General features: G+C 46.0%; 1 protein-coding gene across 2 annotated transcripts in view; it reads left to right on the forward strand.

The window, feature by feature from the left end:
- Nucleotides 1-18,288, forward strand: part of LOC139052213 (rap guanine nucleotide exchange factor 2-like) — a 784,545-nt gene that overhangs the window by 78,925 nt on the left and 687,332 nt on the right. The gene's annotated exons all lie outside the window — the stretch shown is intronic.

The following is an 18,288-nucleotide window of genomic DNA, read 5'->3' on the forward strand; positions in this document are numbered from 1 at the left end:
GTGCAACGTGACTACACTGACACGAAGAATAAGCGGTGTAGGGTGTAGAAAACAATGACACTAGGAGGAAACATGCAAACACAGCACGTTCTGTGTGGTGTATTTCCTGTGTGCTATGATTTCTGCCCCATTTCCAGCTATATCTTAAATGATGTTGCAAGTTATCCATGTTGTAGTGTACGACTTTGGTGGTTCATTGCCCAAAATAACTTATTCCAATGAACGAAACAATTTGGCTGGAGAACACGAGCATTACCATTTACAAAATATAGAAATTTTGCAAACAGCATTTGCACCTGTCAATACGAAGCAGCATAAAGTTTAGCAAGTTGATATGGATTCATGGTATGGAAATGAAAGCACAAAAAACATGGACACAAGAAGAATGAAAAGAATTGTGTTACTAATTTTCTTTTCATTATTTTTGTGTCTTTTATGTGCATACCTTTTCTTACCATGGTCTGTCCGCTTTTCAAGTCCCCGTTTCTTCATTACCAAAGTACGGTCATGTACTATAATCATAAGTACGGGGCTCAACTTGCAGCATTTCCGTTTTATGGAACGCGCCGTTTTTCTTGCAAAATACGGTCAATTCTGTGATCACAACTACGGAGCCCACCGTTTTCCATTTAACGGAAAAAATTTTATACGGCCTGTCCGTTCTACAGAAACACCATTTTCCATTTAACGGAAATAATTTTTACGGCTTGTCCGTTCTACGGAAACACCGTTTTTTATTTACGGAAAAGTGTCCGGCAACGTTTTACCTGCAACTTTGACCCTAAACTGGATTTTTTTTTTTATTACAGTGCATTTTGTTCGTTTGCGCTCAATCACTGCGCGAGCCTTGGTGATTGCTTGCGCTTAATCCCGTTTGCTCTGTGAATTCTTTTTATTGTAAGAGTGCTGCGTACACAAAGCGGCTACATTGAACGAAGAATTCGTGTAAAAAAGAAGGCTGACAGTCGCTTGGACCGAAAAACTTTCGACATAACGTCGCTGAATCGTGCGACCCTCACGGCAACTAAACAACATTCTTTGTGTGTATATGGAAACGAGCACGCCAACAATCTTCTTTCCGTTGAGTGTGTGTGTCGTGTAGCGGTTACACGACGACTGTTGTGTTTTGTGCTTCAGTGCTACGAGCCAGTTCACTGTCATGACATTCTGAAGGGGCGGTATGGATCGTGTTAGCGAGTCTCCTCGACTGTGTTCGGGCAGCCAGCGCGATCTAATCTCGCGGCACACCAACATCGAGCGAAGTGTGTGCGCGTGTGTGAATGCGGTTGACTGCTCTCGTGAACCGTACGACGTCGCCACGTAAACTTCAATCATGACGCTCATTGTTTTGTTTACGCCTTTTCGCCCCCGTGCACCGCTAAAGCCCCGTAAGAATTAGAGGGCCCTTATACGAAACGCACGCGGATTGGCCTAGCTATTACTGTACGGTATTTTGCTGGCGACCCGTGTATCGGTTCTGGCGTTTTTCTTATGTTAATTTGCAGTTGTGTGATATTCATCAGTAAAATGGCTTCGCCGATTACTGAAACATCTTCGAGTATAAGGGAAACTTGGAAGGAACGAGCTTGCAGCTGTATGTAATGTACTTGGATATATTGTATTATACTTTATTATTTGATGGCCAGTAGCAGTGGCTATGCAGCAGCAGCAGCAAACGACGACAGTATTTGTTTTTAAAAGCAGAGTAATGAAGGCACTTAGGAAAATATTTATTCACATATGCAATGCACAAAATACTTAGGATATGCAGAGTTGGAAATGACTTTTTGGACATATTGTAAAGCGCAGTTAACGCGCGCACAAACACGGGAAAGTGTATAAGTAGAATTCGCTGCTGAAATTTATTTTTATTGCACGCAACGCAATGCGGATATTTTTGTCAGCGAGTTAATGCGCTTCTGCCCCGCTATTTACTTGCATGCTAGGTCATACTGCACTTGCTAAGTCAACGGGCTCATAATGCACTAAAATCAATAATCTCCACAAACTTCCGCCGTCAATGCGCGCGAATGAAATACTATCGCAGCTCTGCACACACACGTGTATACTTTCTCTCGCACCTTCGTATCGCTCTACGTTGCTTTCCTTGCATAGTCGTGCAGTTACCGACGGTTCAGTCTTTCCGTCCAATCTATGCGACCACATTTATCTTCTGGTTAGGTTTTGTTTGCCGCGCGGAATGCAAAATAACTTCTCGTCGTCCTCCTCCTGATCTCGGCACCCACCTGCACAGCAACAAGGCATTTCGGTCCTTCGCATCTTATGTCATGCTGAGCTATTCAGCGGGCTCATAGCGAACTAAAATAAATAATCTCCACAAACTTCAGCCATCAACATCCATGCGCGTGAGTGAAATACTATCAGAGCTCGACACACGCACGTGTATACTTTCTATCGCACCTTTGTATCGTTGTATGCTACTTGCCTCGCATACTCGTGCAATTACCGATGGTTCAAAGTCCTTCCATCCAATTCTGTGCAACCATACTTTTCTTCTGGTTAGGTTCTGGTTGCCGCGCGGGATGCAAAATAACTTCTTGCCATCCTTCGTCCGGTTTCGGCACCCAACCGCACAGCAACAAGGCATTTCGGCACTCCCGGAACTCTCTCTCCCGGATTCTCTCTCTCTCGGCACTCCCGGAACGAAATTATCCCAGCAATGTGCATAGCACAATAGGCGAAACGCGCGCACTTCGCCCTGCGCGCAAGAACTTTCATGGGGGCAAAGGGGCGGAGCAAGATCACATGTCACCGATCAGCCTATCGCTGGCGTCCTCGGCTGGATCAAAGCCTTTCGGTACTTTTAAATTATTGAGGGACTTTAAGCATCATGATTTTTAGGGCTCCGTGGCGGCGGCGAAATCACAAGTTTTTGTGCATGCTTTCAGCTTGCTTCTGCTTTTGATTCAGGCACGTACCCAGGGGGGGGGGGGCCGGGGGGGCCCGGCCCCCCCCCCCCCCAAAATCAAGTGGCATACCCCCCCCCCTCCCCACCCATGCCACCACTCCTCACACATTCCTAAAGCGCCACCAGATCAATGTTGAGACTTGACAGCTGTACATCGGTCCGCATTATGCTGCCTTTTTCACTCCTTTTAGATGGCAGTAGTTATCGCCATCTCTTGTATAGTGAAGGACAGTTTTCTCGTAGATTCCGCACCCGCGCGATTAACTCGAGATGCGTTCAGTTGTTACCATCTATTCAACCGTCACGCGCATAGCTGTTGCTTTTGTTAGTTCAACCTTCTTTGTTTAGGCTGATCCTGGGACAAGGAGAGGGATGCGGCTGTTACTCAGCTGGTCTGTACTCTCATGGAACGAGTTGCGGCCGGAGAAAACGCCAATTGCGTTTAACTTATCCCTTTGCTTCATTTTTTCCTTGAGTTACGGCTCGCCGCGACGCTGGCAGATGCCCGGAACCATATACACGTGATATGGGTTAGATAAGGTGGGAAATTAAATAACGTGAAAGAGCGTCCATCATGGAACCCTGCAATAACCTTTAGACCCATAAGCAAGATGACTGTCGCCCGTTACCTCGTCTGCTTTTCCCTAACTGTATAGCACTTTTCGTGCAAAATTGGCAACTGGAAACAAAAATTGCAAGGAGTTGAGAAATTAAGCGATCTACTAAGGGAGAAACCAAGGCAACAACCAAACTGCAAGCAAAAGCGAATAATAAAAAAGTTAACCGTTGTTTATGAGAATATTTATGGATCAACATTTTTTTATTTAAAAAGGAAGTAGAGAAACCGCCGCCGGAAGTGGAGAACAATTACTTGTTTTGAATGACACTTCTAAGTTATCGGTCGAACCCCACTTCTCTGCTGTGCTTACGTGGGTGTTTTTCTAACCTTTCGCAGTGAGCGCAGTACGTTTAGAATCGCAGAGTCCTGCGCTCTACGCGGTTGTATGGGACTGGCGGCCGCACAGCGTTACGCAATTTGCGGAACTGTCAAAACTGATCAACAAGGCGAAAATAACTGATATTCGAAACTATAACATGAGAAAGACTGAAGAAGCCGCAAAAGATGAACGCAGCCTGAAATCAGTAAAAAAGAAACCTGGCATAGGACAAACCATGATGTATGCACTAAAAGATAAGAAGGATAATATAATCAGCTATCTCGAAGATACAGTAAAAGCAGCGGAAAAATTCTAAGCTGACCTGTATACAGTACCCAGAGGAGTCACGATAGTTCACTTAGAAACGGTAATGAACAGGATACAGAAACTCTCCTATCGCTAGCGATGAGGTCAGAAGGGCCCTGCAAGACATGAAACGATGAAGAGCGGGAGGATAAGGTGGAATAGCAGTCGATTTAATCAAAGATGGAGGAGACATAATGCTTGGAAAACTGGCGGCTCTTTATACGAAGTGTCTATCGACTGCAAGGGTCCCAGGAAACTGGAAGAATGCAGACATTATACTAACCAACAAAAAAAAAGGAGACGTTAAAGAATTGAACAATTATGGGACCATTAGCTTGCTCCCAGTATTATATAAAATATTTACCAAAATAATCTCCAATAGAATAAGGTTAACACTGGATTTCGTCAACCAAGGGAACAGGCTGGCTTCAGGAAGAGATACCTTACAATGGATCACATCCATGTCATCAATCAGGTTATCGCGAAATCTGCAGAATACAATAAGCCTCTCTATGTGGCTTATATAGATTATGAAAAAGGCATTTGATTCAGTAGAGATACCAGCAATCGTAGAGGCACTACGTAATCAAGGAGTACAGAACGCTTACGTAAAAAGCTTGGAAAATATTGCTACTTGCGTGAGGTATTTGTTTGTTTGAACGAGGCGCGTAGGCGCCATTACTCCAGAAAAGAGGAGGAAGAACGAACTAGGCTCGCGCTGTGAATCTAACCGGTCAGCGCATCAACCGTTGTTGTAAATATCTGTAAATAGTTTCTTGTCTTACTGACTCGTCTTTCGCGTTAGAATATGTACAGAGGTTCCACAGCTACCTTAATTCTACACAAGAAAAGCAGGGAGATAGCTGGAGAGAAAGGGGTCAGACAGGGAGACACAATTTCTCCAAAGTTATTCACTGCGTGGTTAGAAGAATTCAAGCTATTAAACTGGGATGGCTTAGGAGTAAAGATCGACGGCAAATATCTCAGTAACCTTCGGTTTGCCGATGACATTGTTCTATTCAACAACAATGCAGACGAGTTACAACAAATGATTGGGGACCTTAACAGAGAGAGTGTAAGAGTGGGGTCGAATATTATTATGCAGAAGATGAAGATAATGATTATTAACCGGGCAAAGGAACAAGAGATCAGGATGGCCAGTCGGCCACTAGAGACTGTGAAGGAGTATGTTTACCTAGGTCAAATAATCAGAGGGAACCCTGATTATGAGAAGGAAATTCACAGAAGAATAAAAATAGGTTGGATCGCATACGGCAGACACTGCCAGCTCCTGACTGGAAGCTTACCATTATTATTGAAAAGTAAGGTGTACAATCAGTGCATTTTGCCAGTGAAATATGTCCAGTGCCAATGCATTTGCCAGTGCATTTCCCAGTGCATTTTGCCAGTGCATATGGGGCAGAGACTTGAAAGTAAGTTAAGGACCACGCAAAAAGCGATCGAACGAAGATTGCTAGGCATAACGTTAAGAGAGAACGAGAGTGGTTTGGATCAGAGAGCGAACGGGTATAGACGATATTCTAATTGACATCAAGAGGAAAAAATGTAGCTGGGCAGGTCATGTAATGCGCCGGTTAGATAACCGTTGCACCTTTAGGTTTACAGAATGGGTGCCAAGAGAAGGGAAACGCAATCGAGGACGACAAAACACTAGGTGGAGCGATGAAATGAGGAAATTCGCGGGCGCTAGTTGGAATCGGTTGGCGCAGGACAGGGGTAATTGGAGATCGCAGGGATAGGCTTGCGTCCTGCAGTGGACATAAAACAGGCTGATGATGATGATGATGATGCTGATGGGGGTGGTGGCCCCCCCCGAAAAAAAATCCTGGGTACGTGCCTGTTTTGATTTGCTGATATTTTTTAGCCTTTCCATAATAATTGGGTAATTGTCTTTTTGGCTCTCTCTTTTTTCGTGTACGCGTGTGTCTTTTGTGTACATATGGTTCTGCAGGATAGTCAGAGCGTCCTTTTGCGCCACGTGCTTCAACACGGGCAACCGGGTGGGACTCTAAGTCTTTATATTATATAAAGCCTTTAAATAGTAGCTTGGAAATGGCAAGACTAAGAGCTATTAGTGATTTTACTGTGTGTGTTTTGGTAAGAAAGTGAGAGCGCGGCCGCGTGGTTGAACACGTGCGAAAAGGTGTCATATCTTAAGTCTCTGCGGCATTGATTGCTTTTAAAAACATTGGTGAGAATTACTTTGCGCCATTTTAAGGATTTAGATCCTTTGCGTATCGGTGTTTGCTAGAAGGCAGGTGCTCTGCATTATTATAGTATTATAGTATCTGCATTAGAAAAGGCTATGCAATACATGACAAAAAAGCCGGGAAAGCGGGCAGTGTGCGCGGGGTGGAGTCGAATTCTCAACCATCAGGGAGCCAAATGGAAAACAGTAAATTCAAAATGTCAAGAGCATATTTGGTTGTCAGGTACAAAGAGTGGGAAAAAAAATTGGCTGGGCGTTGCGTATTTGTGGACTGGAAATAATTGCACAACGAAGAATAAAGAGTTAGTGGAATGCATAAATACTGATTGATATTAAGGGTTTCGCGAATGATGCTGAAATTACCCTATTAGGTGACATGACTGCCCACATACAGGATTTAGATGGCTATACCGACAACAACGGGAAGTCAATGCTAGACATTTGTGAGCAATATAACCTCGTTATCGTGAATACAGGGCCTAAGTTTGAAAGGCAGATCACGTGGGAAGTAGGAAAATGGCAATCAACCATTGATTACTGTCTGGTGACAGAAGGAATTCATGATAAGTTGAGAGAAATGGTCATTGATGAGGAAGGGTATAGCAGCATAGGGAGTGACCATAAACGCATCATTTTGTAAATGGGATATGTAGTTGGGAAAGAGAGCAAGGAGTGCAAAATGGCCTGTCCAAATTTGAACGCTGAACAGATAACAAATATAATCACTAGAGTCGAGAAAGAACTTGGCAAATGGCCAAGTAAAGAGTGGGAATATAGTGAGCTTGTAAGTGTAATAACGACAGAAATACGGAAAGATAAACAACATGTTTGTTTGAAAGGAAAAAAACACACCGAACAGCTGATGGAACAGGGAGATACGAGAAGCGATCGCCCAACGACAGAAATCATCCCGAGAGCACTGGCAGGCAAAGAAGGGGCAGTTGCCGCAGGATGAAGTAGCCGATAAATGGGAAATATACCCAGAGAAAAAGTCTATGGTTCAAATACTGGTGCTATCAAAGATAAAAGGTAAAAGTGAACGTTGGTTAGAAATACGTCAGAAAAAGAAGGCCGCACCTAGAATATTTTGGAACCACATAAAATCATTAGGCAGAAAGTCAACAACAATACAGCAACATATCCTAGACTAAGATGCAAACAAAATGGAAGGGTAAGCGGCATTAAATTACATCCGAAAAATAACAGCCGAATCTTTCCAAGGCAATAGGTTGTATTTGAAGAAAAAAAGAGCATGAAAGAGAACCAGGTGGAAAAGGAGCTGGTGCTGACAAATTTCAACTGGAAGAATGCCGAAGAGAACATTCCTAAGCACACAGCCACAGGGCTAGACGAGGTTCCCGTTAGGCTGATAAATGAACTAGGACCAAAAAGTAAGGAAGTTCTGGTGGAAACAGGAGGAAAAACTTTAAAAGATAGACGAATACTAGCCAGTTGGCGACAAAGTAGAATTAATTTAATTTATAAAGGTAAAGGGGAGAAAGATAGAATTCACTCGCATAAACCGTTGACCATTACATAGGCAATATACAGGCTAGCAATGCAGGCAATCAAAATAAAGCTGCAAGCATGGACAGAGAATAATGACATTTTGGCAGAACTTCAGATTGACTTCAGAATAAGTAGGCGTCTGGATAACGTATTTGTCCTTACTCAGTGTACTGAAATATCAAGAGTAGAAAGCAGACCGTTATATGTGGCCTTTTTAGATATTACAGGAGCGTATGACAACGTAGACCGCAACATTTTGTGGGATATTCTGGAAGGCGAAGGCTTAGGCGACGATTGTCTACAGCTTTTGAGAAAGATTTACGTAGAAAATACCGTTTGCGTTGTATGGACTACAAGGGACTGAGGCAGGGGTGCCCTTTATCCCCACTGCTGTTTATGATGTACATGGTGAGGATTGAGAGGGCGCTAGAAGGAAGTAGTGTCGGATTTAATCTCTCATACAAACAGGCGGGTACAGTATTAGAGCAGCAGATTCCAGGTTTATATTATGCGGATGATATTGTGTTGCTAGCTAACAAGCAAAGTGATTTGCAACGCCTGGCTAATATCTGTGGACAGGAAAGCAAGAATTTAAATTTGAAATTTAGTGTTAGAAAATCAGGTGTTATGGTATTCAGTGAAAACAGTGACCAGACAGTGGCAATACAGGGCCAGGAAATACCTCGGGTAAGAGAGTATAAATACCTTGGTATTGTTAAAAACGGCTCAGCTGAGGTGCAAGTTTTGCCAGCCAGTTGCGACAGCGGCGTCAACTTTCTAGAAACGCCACCGTTACGCTCTAGCCTCGTCGCCGTTGTGACTGAATGCGTTCGGCGGGCCAACTATTGTTACCGAACCCACCAACGCCGACCTGTTCTGCTATGAACGGGAAAGTTGCCGCGGGAACGTCTACGAAGGCCCCTTCCCATGCGCCGTCCAAGACGTAAGCCAATGGGCACCCGGCCGCGCTGCGGGGGTCAGCTCGGGGAATAAAAGGCACCTTTCCTGACATAAGCCCGGAGTTCTAAAAAGTCCGTCTGACGTCGGCTCCGGGCCGTGAACCTCGCGCAAAGAAGTGTGTGTGTGAGTGTGTGTGTTGTTATGATTAGGGGTTCAATCCCATCGCTCGTGATCCGTTGTCAAGATTGGAGTCAGGCATGAATTAGAAGGTAGCTGGCCCATGCCGTCGTCCAACATTTCCAAGCTGAAGACGTTGATGAAGGCAAGGACTGCTTCTCATCGAGAACGAGGAATATGGGTTTATTTACAGTATTTATATCAGTCTAACATGACTGTTTGAGAAAGTACATCAGTCTAACATGGCTGCTTGAGAGAAAGTGTCCTGAGCAGCCGCACAACAGTGGTTTTTAAACACTCGGTCCTCCCCCTATACCGAGGTGATGGAAACGGCCGTCAAAGCACCGTAGGCGAGTTGACCAGGCACCATAGGGGAGACAAAGCACCGTAGGGGAGACGACCCGGCACCGTAGGGGCATTTATTCCCCGAAGTGCAGCGCGCCCGCCGGCCGCCCATTGTCTGGCGTCTTGGTCGGCGCGTGGGAAGGGGTGTCAGTAGACGTTCCCGTGACTCAGTAACAATAGTTGGTCCGCCGAGCCCGTTTAGTTACAATGGTGACTTCGTCAAACTCGGCTCCAGCGACGGAGAGTCGAGGACGCACGTATTGTTGTTCTCACACAGTCGACTTAGTCACGCCGTGGCTAGAGGTGTGCGGCGACGCTGCCGGAATGTTGCCTCCACAGTCGCAACTGGATGGCAAAACTTGCACTGCAGCTGGCCGTTCTTAACAGCGCCTCCATGGCCCGGAAAATCTCGACTGTCTAGCGCTGACAACCGCTGGGCAGGAAGAGAACGGCTGGTGGCCAGGGGGTGATGCCTTGGCTCGCAGCAACCACTTGTGTAATGATGTCACCGCCCCAAAATATCCAACATGGACAGGCAACAGCAAAATGAACCCCACAACACGGCTCTGCACCGATATGACGCACCTTGGCTCTCACTTTAGACCCGCTAGGCTTCAAAAAAAAAAAGAACACACACATAAGTGCAGAAACAAAAAAAATGCTGCATTTCACTATGCCAATTTCTGGAGCAATTTCGTGCTGACAAATTCAGCAGTCATGGAGGGAATCCTGCTAAATCAGAGGGGATCTTCTTAGTTTAATAAAATTAACACTAGTAACCCTAAAATTAAGGCGGGACCCTCAAACGCAGAATTCAAATTAGTCTGCTCAAACCATCCGCATTGCTTTGCAACTTTCCCTTCTTATATCTAACGGAGAAGTTGTACTCTTGGAGAGTGAGACTCCATCGGAACAAGCGGCCATTTTTGTTTGACATTTCATTGAGCCACGTCAGAGGACAGTGGTCGGTCTCGAAGATGAACTTCGCTCCGTACAAGTAACACGACAACTTCTGGGCGGCCCAAACTAAACAAGCGCATTCCTTCTCTGAAGCGCTGTAGGCTTCCTCTCTTACATTTAGTTTACGGCTGGCATAGAAGATAGGATGCTCCTCGTTATCGTTGCCGACCTGACTAAGTACCACGCCCATACCTTTGTCGCTTGCGTCGAATTGAACTATGAATTCTTTTGTGTAGTCTGGCGCGCGAAGCACAGGACGAGAAACCAATAGCGTTTTCAAACTTTGGAAAGCGTTCTCTTTGTCCTTATCCCAGTGTACGCTACTCGGTGCTCCCTTTCGGAGGGCGTCCGTTAATGGACTTGCCATTTGCGAGTAATTCGGAATGTACCGTTGATAGTACCCCACAAGTCCCAAAAATGAACGAAGGTCTGTTTTCGTGCGGGGCTGAGAAAATTGTCCAATCGTAGCTATTTTCAACTCGGCCGGCCGTCTCGTGCCTTGGCCGACAACATGGCCCAGTTAAGTAACCTGTGAACAGCCAAATCTACACTTTTCCGCTTTCATTGTTAAGCCGGCTTCCCTCAACCGTGAGAACACCTGTTTGAGGTGCGATACGTGTTGTTCCCAGCTGTCCGAAAAAATTGCTACATCATCAAGATATGGCAAAGTAAACTCCTGCAAGTCTTTTAGGACAATATCCATTAACTTAGAGAAGCTAAACGGCGCGTTCTTCAGCCCGAAGCTGAGTGTGAGAGGGCGAAAAGTGCCTACAGGTGAGATGAATGCGGCATAGCGGCTGACACTTTCTGAAAGGGGAACTTGCCAGTACCCCCTGCACGAGATCTATAGTTGAAATGTATTTAGGAGCGCTAACTCGTTGAATTCGTTCCTCAATGTTGGGTATCGGGTACAGCTGATCCCTAGTGATGGCATTTAACTTCCTGTAGTCAACACACGGACGAGGGTCCTTGTTAGGGGTTTCTACCAGTATTAGCGGTGACGTGTAGTCACTCTCAGCGGGCTCAATAACTCCCAACTCTAGCATGCGCTGTCTCTCTGCCTCCATAATCTCTCTCTGTCTTCGAGACACCCTGTAAGGCTTTGATCTTACTGGTTCGGTTGATGTCAGCTCTATTTCATGCGTTATTAGTTCGGTTCTACCCGGCCTATCGCTGAACCTGTCGATATATATTCCCCTAACACCCCTTTTAGCTCATCTAGCTGCTCGGGTCTCCGAGCGTGCGAGCTTACCGAGTGTTCTACTACTTCTTCTAGGCCGATTTCAGAGTTGGAGGTCGCCCTATACCACGACCAGCTTTATTACTTTGAGTAATAAAGCCGGTCGTGCCCTATACTCTTTAAACTTGGTACTAGTGCCATCCTGCTCTTTGATGGTGTAGTCAACGACTCCGCTCCGCTCTACATACGGCTTCATCAAACTGCAGTGATATATTCTCACTTCCTTCCTGCGACCCGGGTGTTTTCAGAGCATAGTTAGTATCTGAAAGTTTGTGCAACACTTTAACGGGCCCGTCCCAGTGAACTTCAAGCTTGTCCTTTCTTGAAGGTATGAGGATCATTACCTGGTCTCCGGCGTTAAACGTACGAAGCCTCGCTTTCTTGTCGTAATAGAATTTGGAGTTCTATTGAGCTACTCCCATGTTCTTTTCGACTAGTTCTTGGGTTGCGCTTAGCCGTTCCAGGAAATTTAGCACGTATTCAACCACTGTTGGACTCTCCCCTCTTTCCTCCCACATCTCTCTTAACATTCTCAGTGGAGAACGGAATGTCGTCCCATACACTAGTTCTGCTGGCGAGAACCCTGTCGCTTCATGTGGAACCGTTCGCAAAGCAAACAAAGTTGCCGGCAAACAGTTCTCCCAGTCCTCCTTGTGCTCGTAACAGAGCGCACGTAAAACTTGCTTAAGCACTGAACGCCACCTCTCTACACTGTTTGACTTAGGGTGATAGACAGAACTGTGTATTAACTTTACCCCGCACTTTTTCAAGAATGTGGAAGTCAGTGCGCTCGTGAATACTGACCCTTGATCTGCCTGAATTTCGGCTGGAAACCCAACTCGTGCAAACATTGTCAAAAGCGCGTCTACTACTTCGGTGGAGCTGAGCTCTTTCAGAGGGATTGCTTCTGGAAACTTTGCAGCCGGACACAGCGTGGTAAACAAGTACCTGTAACCCGATTTTGTTTTTGGAAGAGGCCCTACCGTGTCTATCTCAAGTCGCCTGAAAAGTTCTGATATTAAGGGCACTATACCTTTAGTGGAGCTTTCTATGTCTCTCCTGGTTTACCCGAGCGCTGGCAGGCGTCGCATGATCTTACAAAGTTTTCTACGTTTTTGAAACAGCCAGGCCAGTAGTATTCCATAAGCAATCTTTCCTTTGATTTGTTTATGTCTAGGTGGCCGGACCACCCATTTCCATGACAGAGACTCAAAAGGTCCTCCCTGTACTTAGTAGGTACGACTAACTGATCTAAAATCCTACCCTTTCGATCTCTGTAGTGCCGATACAACAATCCTCCTCTCTCATGTATCGTCACGTTGCGCCTAGCAATGCCTTCTTTAGCGGTGTGGTGTAATTTAGCTAAGCTGTCATCATTCTTTTGCTCGGCTGCAAGTGACTCTCTGTCCACACGTAAGAGCTGATCAAAGTTGTTGATCAATAATAACGACCCTGTCTCGCTTGCGATTACGTCAGCTTGCTCTTCCTGCAGGCTTGAACTTTGACATTCTAGTGCTACGCTTTCATTGAGGTAGTCAGCTGGCAGGCTCTCCTCAACTGTTTTTTGGTCCCTCGGGCCTAGCTCGGATTCGGGTATTGAAGTTATCCCCTTTTCCACTTCCGCTGGAGCAGCTTGTGCATTTTCAGCCGAAAGCGACGCGATTTTACGAGCTTAGTCTCGGGTCAATGCCTGTACTACGCCCTCTCCCAGTTTAAGCCCTTTTTCATGCAGTAACCGATCTGAACGAATCGAAAAAATGTAAGGGTACTGTAGTGACCAGAATTTGGAAACTGCAGCTTCGGTCACTAGCTCCCCGAATGCTCCACTGATTTTGACTTTGGCCATGGCAGACACACGCTGTGTTCTTCTACAACCTGTTTTATCCATGCTACTTCTGCGGTGAAGTCATCTACCGTCGCGTAAGACGGATGGACAATGTCCATCCTGGCGGCACTGTCTCTTAGCACTCGGCATGGTTTGCCATTAACTTGCAGGTCGTGAAAATATGGGCTTAAAGGTTCCATGTTCTCGTCTTTTTCCTCTACGTAGGAAAAAACTACACTGGGCTTCCCGCAGTTTACACCTATATGTCCCAGTTCGTGGCATTTATAACAGCGGATTGCTCTGAAAGATTCTAATTTTCTTTTCTGCTCTTTTGGTACTGTTTCCCCGTTTGATTTCTCCTGGCTCTTTTCTGAGGGCTTTTCGTCTACGTCTACAGGCTCCGGTAGTCTAGTCTGCGAACCCTTTTTGAACGGAAATGGTTTCCGCGGTCCATTTCGACCATCCCAATTACCCTCCGCGGCGTTCAACTTTCTACGCGTCGCGTACTCTTCGGCTAATTCAGCCGCCCTTTCCACAGTGTGTACATTACCTCTGTCTTGCACTCACAGTTTCACAGCTTGGGGGATGGTTTTGTAAAACTGCTCTAGACACATGCATTCAATGATCATGTCTCTGCTGTCGTACGCTTCTGCTCTTTTCAGCCACTCGACTAGGTTGCCTTTAAGCCGTATGCAAACTCCGGATACCCCTCGCTATCTTTCTTGCCTGCGCTCCTAAACCTTTGCCGAAAAGCTTCGGCTGAAAGGCGGTATTTCTTCAGGAGACTAGCCTTAACTTTTGCAGAATCATATGCATCCTGTGCACTCAGTCTGGCGATTACTTCCGCCGCCTCACACGGCAACATAGACAGCAACTGCTGTGGCCATGTACTCGGGCCGAAGTTCATCTTCTCGCAAGTCCTTTCAAAATTGCTTAGGAACAAGCCTATGTCGGTCTCGACCTTCAAATGGCTTTAACAGCCTGTCCATGCGGTATGATTCTGCCTCACTTGATCGTCCCAGAGCCCTTTCACGTCCTTGAGACAACTCCAAATGTTTGCTTTCAAGTTCAAGTTGCATTTTTCTTAACTCGCGATCTTTATCGCGTTCCTCTCTCTCTCTCTGTCCCGTTCTTTTCTCTCTCTGTTCCGTTTCTCTCTTTCTTTCGGAAGTTCCAACCCCATTTCAATTTCTTCCTCACTGGCCTGTTCGGAAATTAGCCCCAATAATTCTGATTTTAGTATTTCCTTGCGTACGTCTAGGCCCAGTTCCTCACCAACAATCAACAATTCGTCTGTCAGCAGTTTCTTTTAACTCCATGATTGCTGCTTTACTGCCTTGGTCCTGCTCGCTAAATCTAGCTAGGAAAACACAACCTAGCTAACACTCAACAATCTAGCTTCCCTACTGTTCTAAACAGAACAGCCACAAAATGAAGCCTAGAGAGTCAAAGCAAGAACCAAGCACTCACCGCAGACACAGCACCACGTGGCAAAGTCTATCTCACCGCTCTCAGCCAGTTGTTAGGATTGGGGGCTCAATTACAATAGTTGGTCCACCCGAGCGCGTTTAGTCACAATGGCGACGAGACTAGAGCGTAACGGTGGCGTTCCAAGAAAAGGTTGCCGCCGCAATTGGCTGGCAAAACTTGCATCTCAGCGGGCCGTTCTTAAGACTGCTCAAAACCTTAAATCTCATTGTTCAGTGCATCAATGTACTGCCTCGTTACTTTTGTTAAGCCTTCTTTCTGCGAAATACTTTTTAGTTCCTGCATAGCTTTTTCCTGTTTTTGTTTAAATTCATCCTGTTCTTGCCTAATTGCTTCCTGTTCCCTTTTTTTACTTAGAATTCGTTTGCCCATTTGTTCTATGAATTTCAAATCATTGTCACTTTTGAGAATTGTCTTACGAATCTCTGATTCCGTCAAGTCCTCCTCTACGTCTTCCTCGATCTCTTCACACAGCCGTAACAGGTCAGCTCCCGTCAAACACAATAGGACCATGGTCGGTACTTTAAGCTTTGGCTCTGCTGTCACACAATACTTGCGGCGATACCCACGCAAATCAGAATACAAGTAAAAGATCCCCAGCGATTCAAATCTACACACACAAAGAAATTGAAGCCTGGTAAATCTTACAGCCAAAACCAAACGCTTACCCACTGAAGCTGCACTATATCACCAGTCCTTCTCCGCCGTATGCAGTCAGTTCCAAGAGGTGGTCAATTCCAAGTCGCCTCCAACTTGATGAGGATACCGGTCGGTCACCATGTGCCAACGTCCGTGTGCTTGCAGTTGCTGTGTCCAAGTCGTAGGCCGATCTACAAGCCGTAGGCCGATCTCACCGCTGCCATCCAGATGTAAGTGTTTGAGGACGATCCCACCGCTGGCGTACAGTTGTAGGAGTTATCGGACGATCTCGCCGCTGCCACCATTTGTAAGAGTTGTCGGACGATCTCGCCGCTGCTACCATTTGTAAGCGTTGAAGGTCATAGAGAGGAACTTGGGAGGAACTAGGCGTACAGGGTTTATTTGCATTATTTACATTTTAAACAAGAGACATTCGACAGTCTAGCGTGTCTCCCAAATGGAGCATGCAAGACAAAGATACAGCACACAGCTTACGAGTACGAACACGAGCACAGGGCACGACGACGAGTACACACCGACAACAGCTGCTTATAAACACTCCATTGGTCCCTAGTTCGCTAGGTGAGAGAACCGTTCGACCAGTCATCGAAGTTGACCCGCCGGTTGTCCATTATCTAGAGTCCTGAAAGGTGCGTCGGTTCCCCGAGCTGACCCCCGCAGCGCGGCTGCCGGTTGCCCATTGTCTTGCGCCTCTAAATTCCAGAGCTGCCTTTCTGCTGTAGTCGCCACGATTGTCAGCAGACTGTGACGAATCCTGGGGCCCCCGTACCGCAAAGTCCCCTTTTGTTAGGGAAAGCTCTTCTTGCTGCCGAGAGAGACCATGACGACCCGGCAAATCAACCAACAATACGTTGGGTGCCAAACGTGGCCCGCCCTGCTGTCGTCACCAATTCTCCGAACGAGGCGCATGGTGGATTAGTGCTGTCGTCCTCGCTGGTTCTCCGAAGGGCGCCGGCACAGCGGGTCGATCGAAGCACGTGCAGCGGGCTGAAATAGCTTTGCAGAGCAGTACCCCTGCAGGCCGATCCTAACACCACCGAGACGCACAGAATGGGCACGAAATGCGTTGCTGCGCTCGCCTGCGCAAAGGGAGAGCTCCCCGCTCTTTGCGCATCCGCCGGTTGGATTCCTCCTTGTCGTGCCTTGAGAAAATCATTCACTAGCCGCGTTACTTTCTCTTTTATATATATATATATATATATATATATATATATATATATATATATATATATATATATATATATATATATATATATATATATATATATATAGTTGAATAAACGAAGGAGCAGACTTACAAAATTGCATTTTTAATGTTGTAACATCTCGGCCGTGGCACGGCCTTCGTCAGAATACGAAGGCCGTGGCACGGCCGAAACGTTAAAACATTAAAAATGCAATTTTCGTAAGCGTGCTCCTTCGTTTATTCAACTACCTATGCAGCGGACCTAGATAACTTTTCCTTGAATTATATATATATATATATATATATATATATATATATATATATATATATATATATATATATATATATATATTTGCCACAGCGCTTACACGGAACAGCCTGTCTCGCTTCACCGTTTGCAAATCGGATCGCGCTCACTCCGTATTACGCGCAGGCACCTCTAATTGACTCGGTCGGGAAAGTTCTTGGTTCTTGGAAAGACTTGGTCGGGAAAGTAGCAGCAGTTTAGCAAATTCGTTTCCATTTGGCAAGCGTCCGGCCTGATCGACCGGAGAGAGTGGTGAAGGAATCGTTTCTTACGCCCTTCTGTGTCGTTTGCAAACCGGCACTGCAGGAGTTCTTGTAGCAAAAGGGATAAGCTTGCGAGGGAGCTAGACAGGACAACGAATCACAAAAGTAAAAAATGAACAAAGCGAGCATATTCAGACGATTAAATGAAAATAAAGAGACATATTCAGAAAGAGTCAAACAAATATAATATAATACAATATAATAAAATAAAACATAATATAATATAATATAATGTGTAAACATGGGTGCGCATACATCTTGGTGCATGAGCGGAAACATTTATAGGCGTCGCTCGAGAGGGTGGGGTAGCTCGACGCGAAAACAGCGGTTCAGGACGCCGTGACCAAGCGACGCACTGGAACAGACGGCAAAAAAAAAAAAAAATGATAGAGAGGAATGAGTCGGCTACAAAAACCACGGATCATATAGGCCGGCATACTCACTCATGAGTGCACTCCCTTACACTAACTCACCCTTATTTCGTAACGGTGAGCGTGAGAATTAGCGAGTGACGGAGGGCGGTACTGGACATGAGTATGAGTCTGCGTATTGGTGAGCGTGAGTGGACGTCAGTGCGAGTGAGTGCTTATCCAGAAAAAAAAAGAAAAAAAAGAAACACTGGTGAGTGAGCGTCCGCTTATTCTGCTAACGTATGCCACAGACAGCACAGTAAGAAGCCGCATGCGCCGACAGCCGTGCCAAATTAACGACCTCTGCACACTGATGCCAGCACAGTGCGAGCAATCTGGCGCGTATGGTATGGTATGCAGAACTTTATTTAGGTCCTGAGGGATCAGTCTGGGACTGATGCGGGCCACTCCCACGTCGGTACAGAGAGGCCGAGCCCCTCTGCTATCACACGGGCCCTCTGGACAGCCCTGAGTTGGTCCGCCAGCACTTCACTGTGCAGCATTCGCTGCCACCACTGTTCACCTCGAGAATCATCACGTAATGCCAAATATTTTTCAGTGCGAACGATGCGTCGTTCCTTCCATGTGAAAGCGGGAGCCTAGCTTTTTGAGCAA

The sequence above is a fragment of the Dermacentor albipictus genome, unplaced genomic scaffold (assembly GCF_038994185.2).
Source record: "Dermacentor albipictus isolate Rhodes 1998 colony unplaced genomic scaffold, USDA_Dalb.pri_finalv2 scaffold_20, whole genome shotgun sequence".
NCBI classification, from domain to species: Eukaryota; Metazoa; Arthropoda; class Arachnida; order Ixodida; family Ixodidae; genus Dermacentor; species Dermacentor albipictus.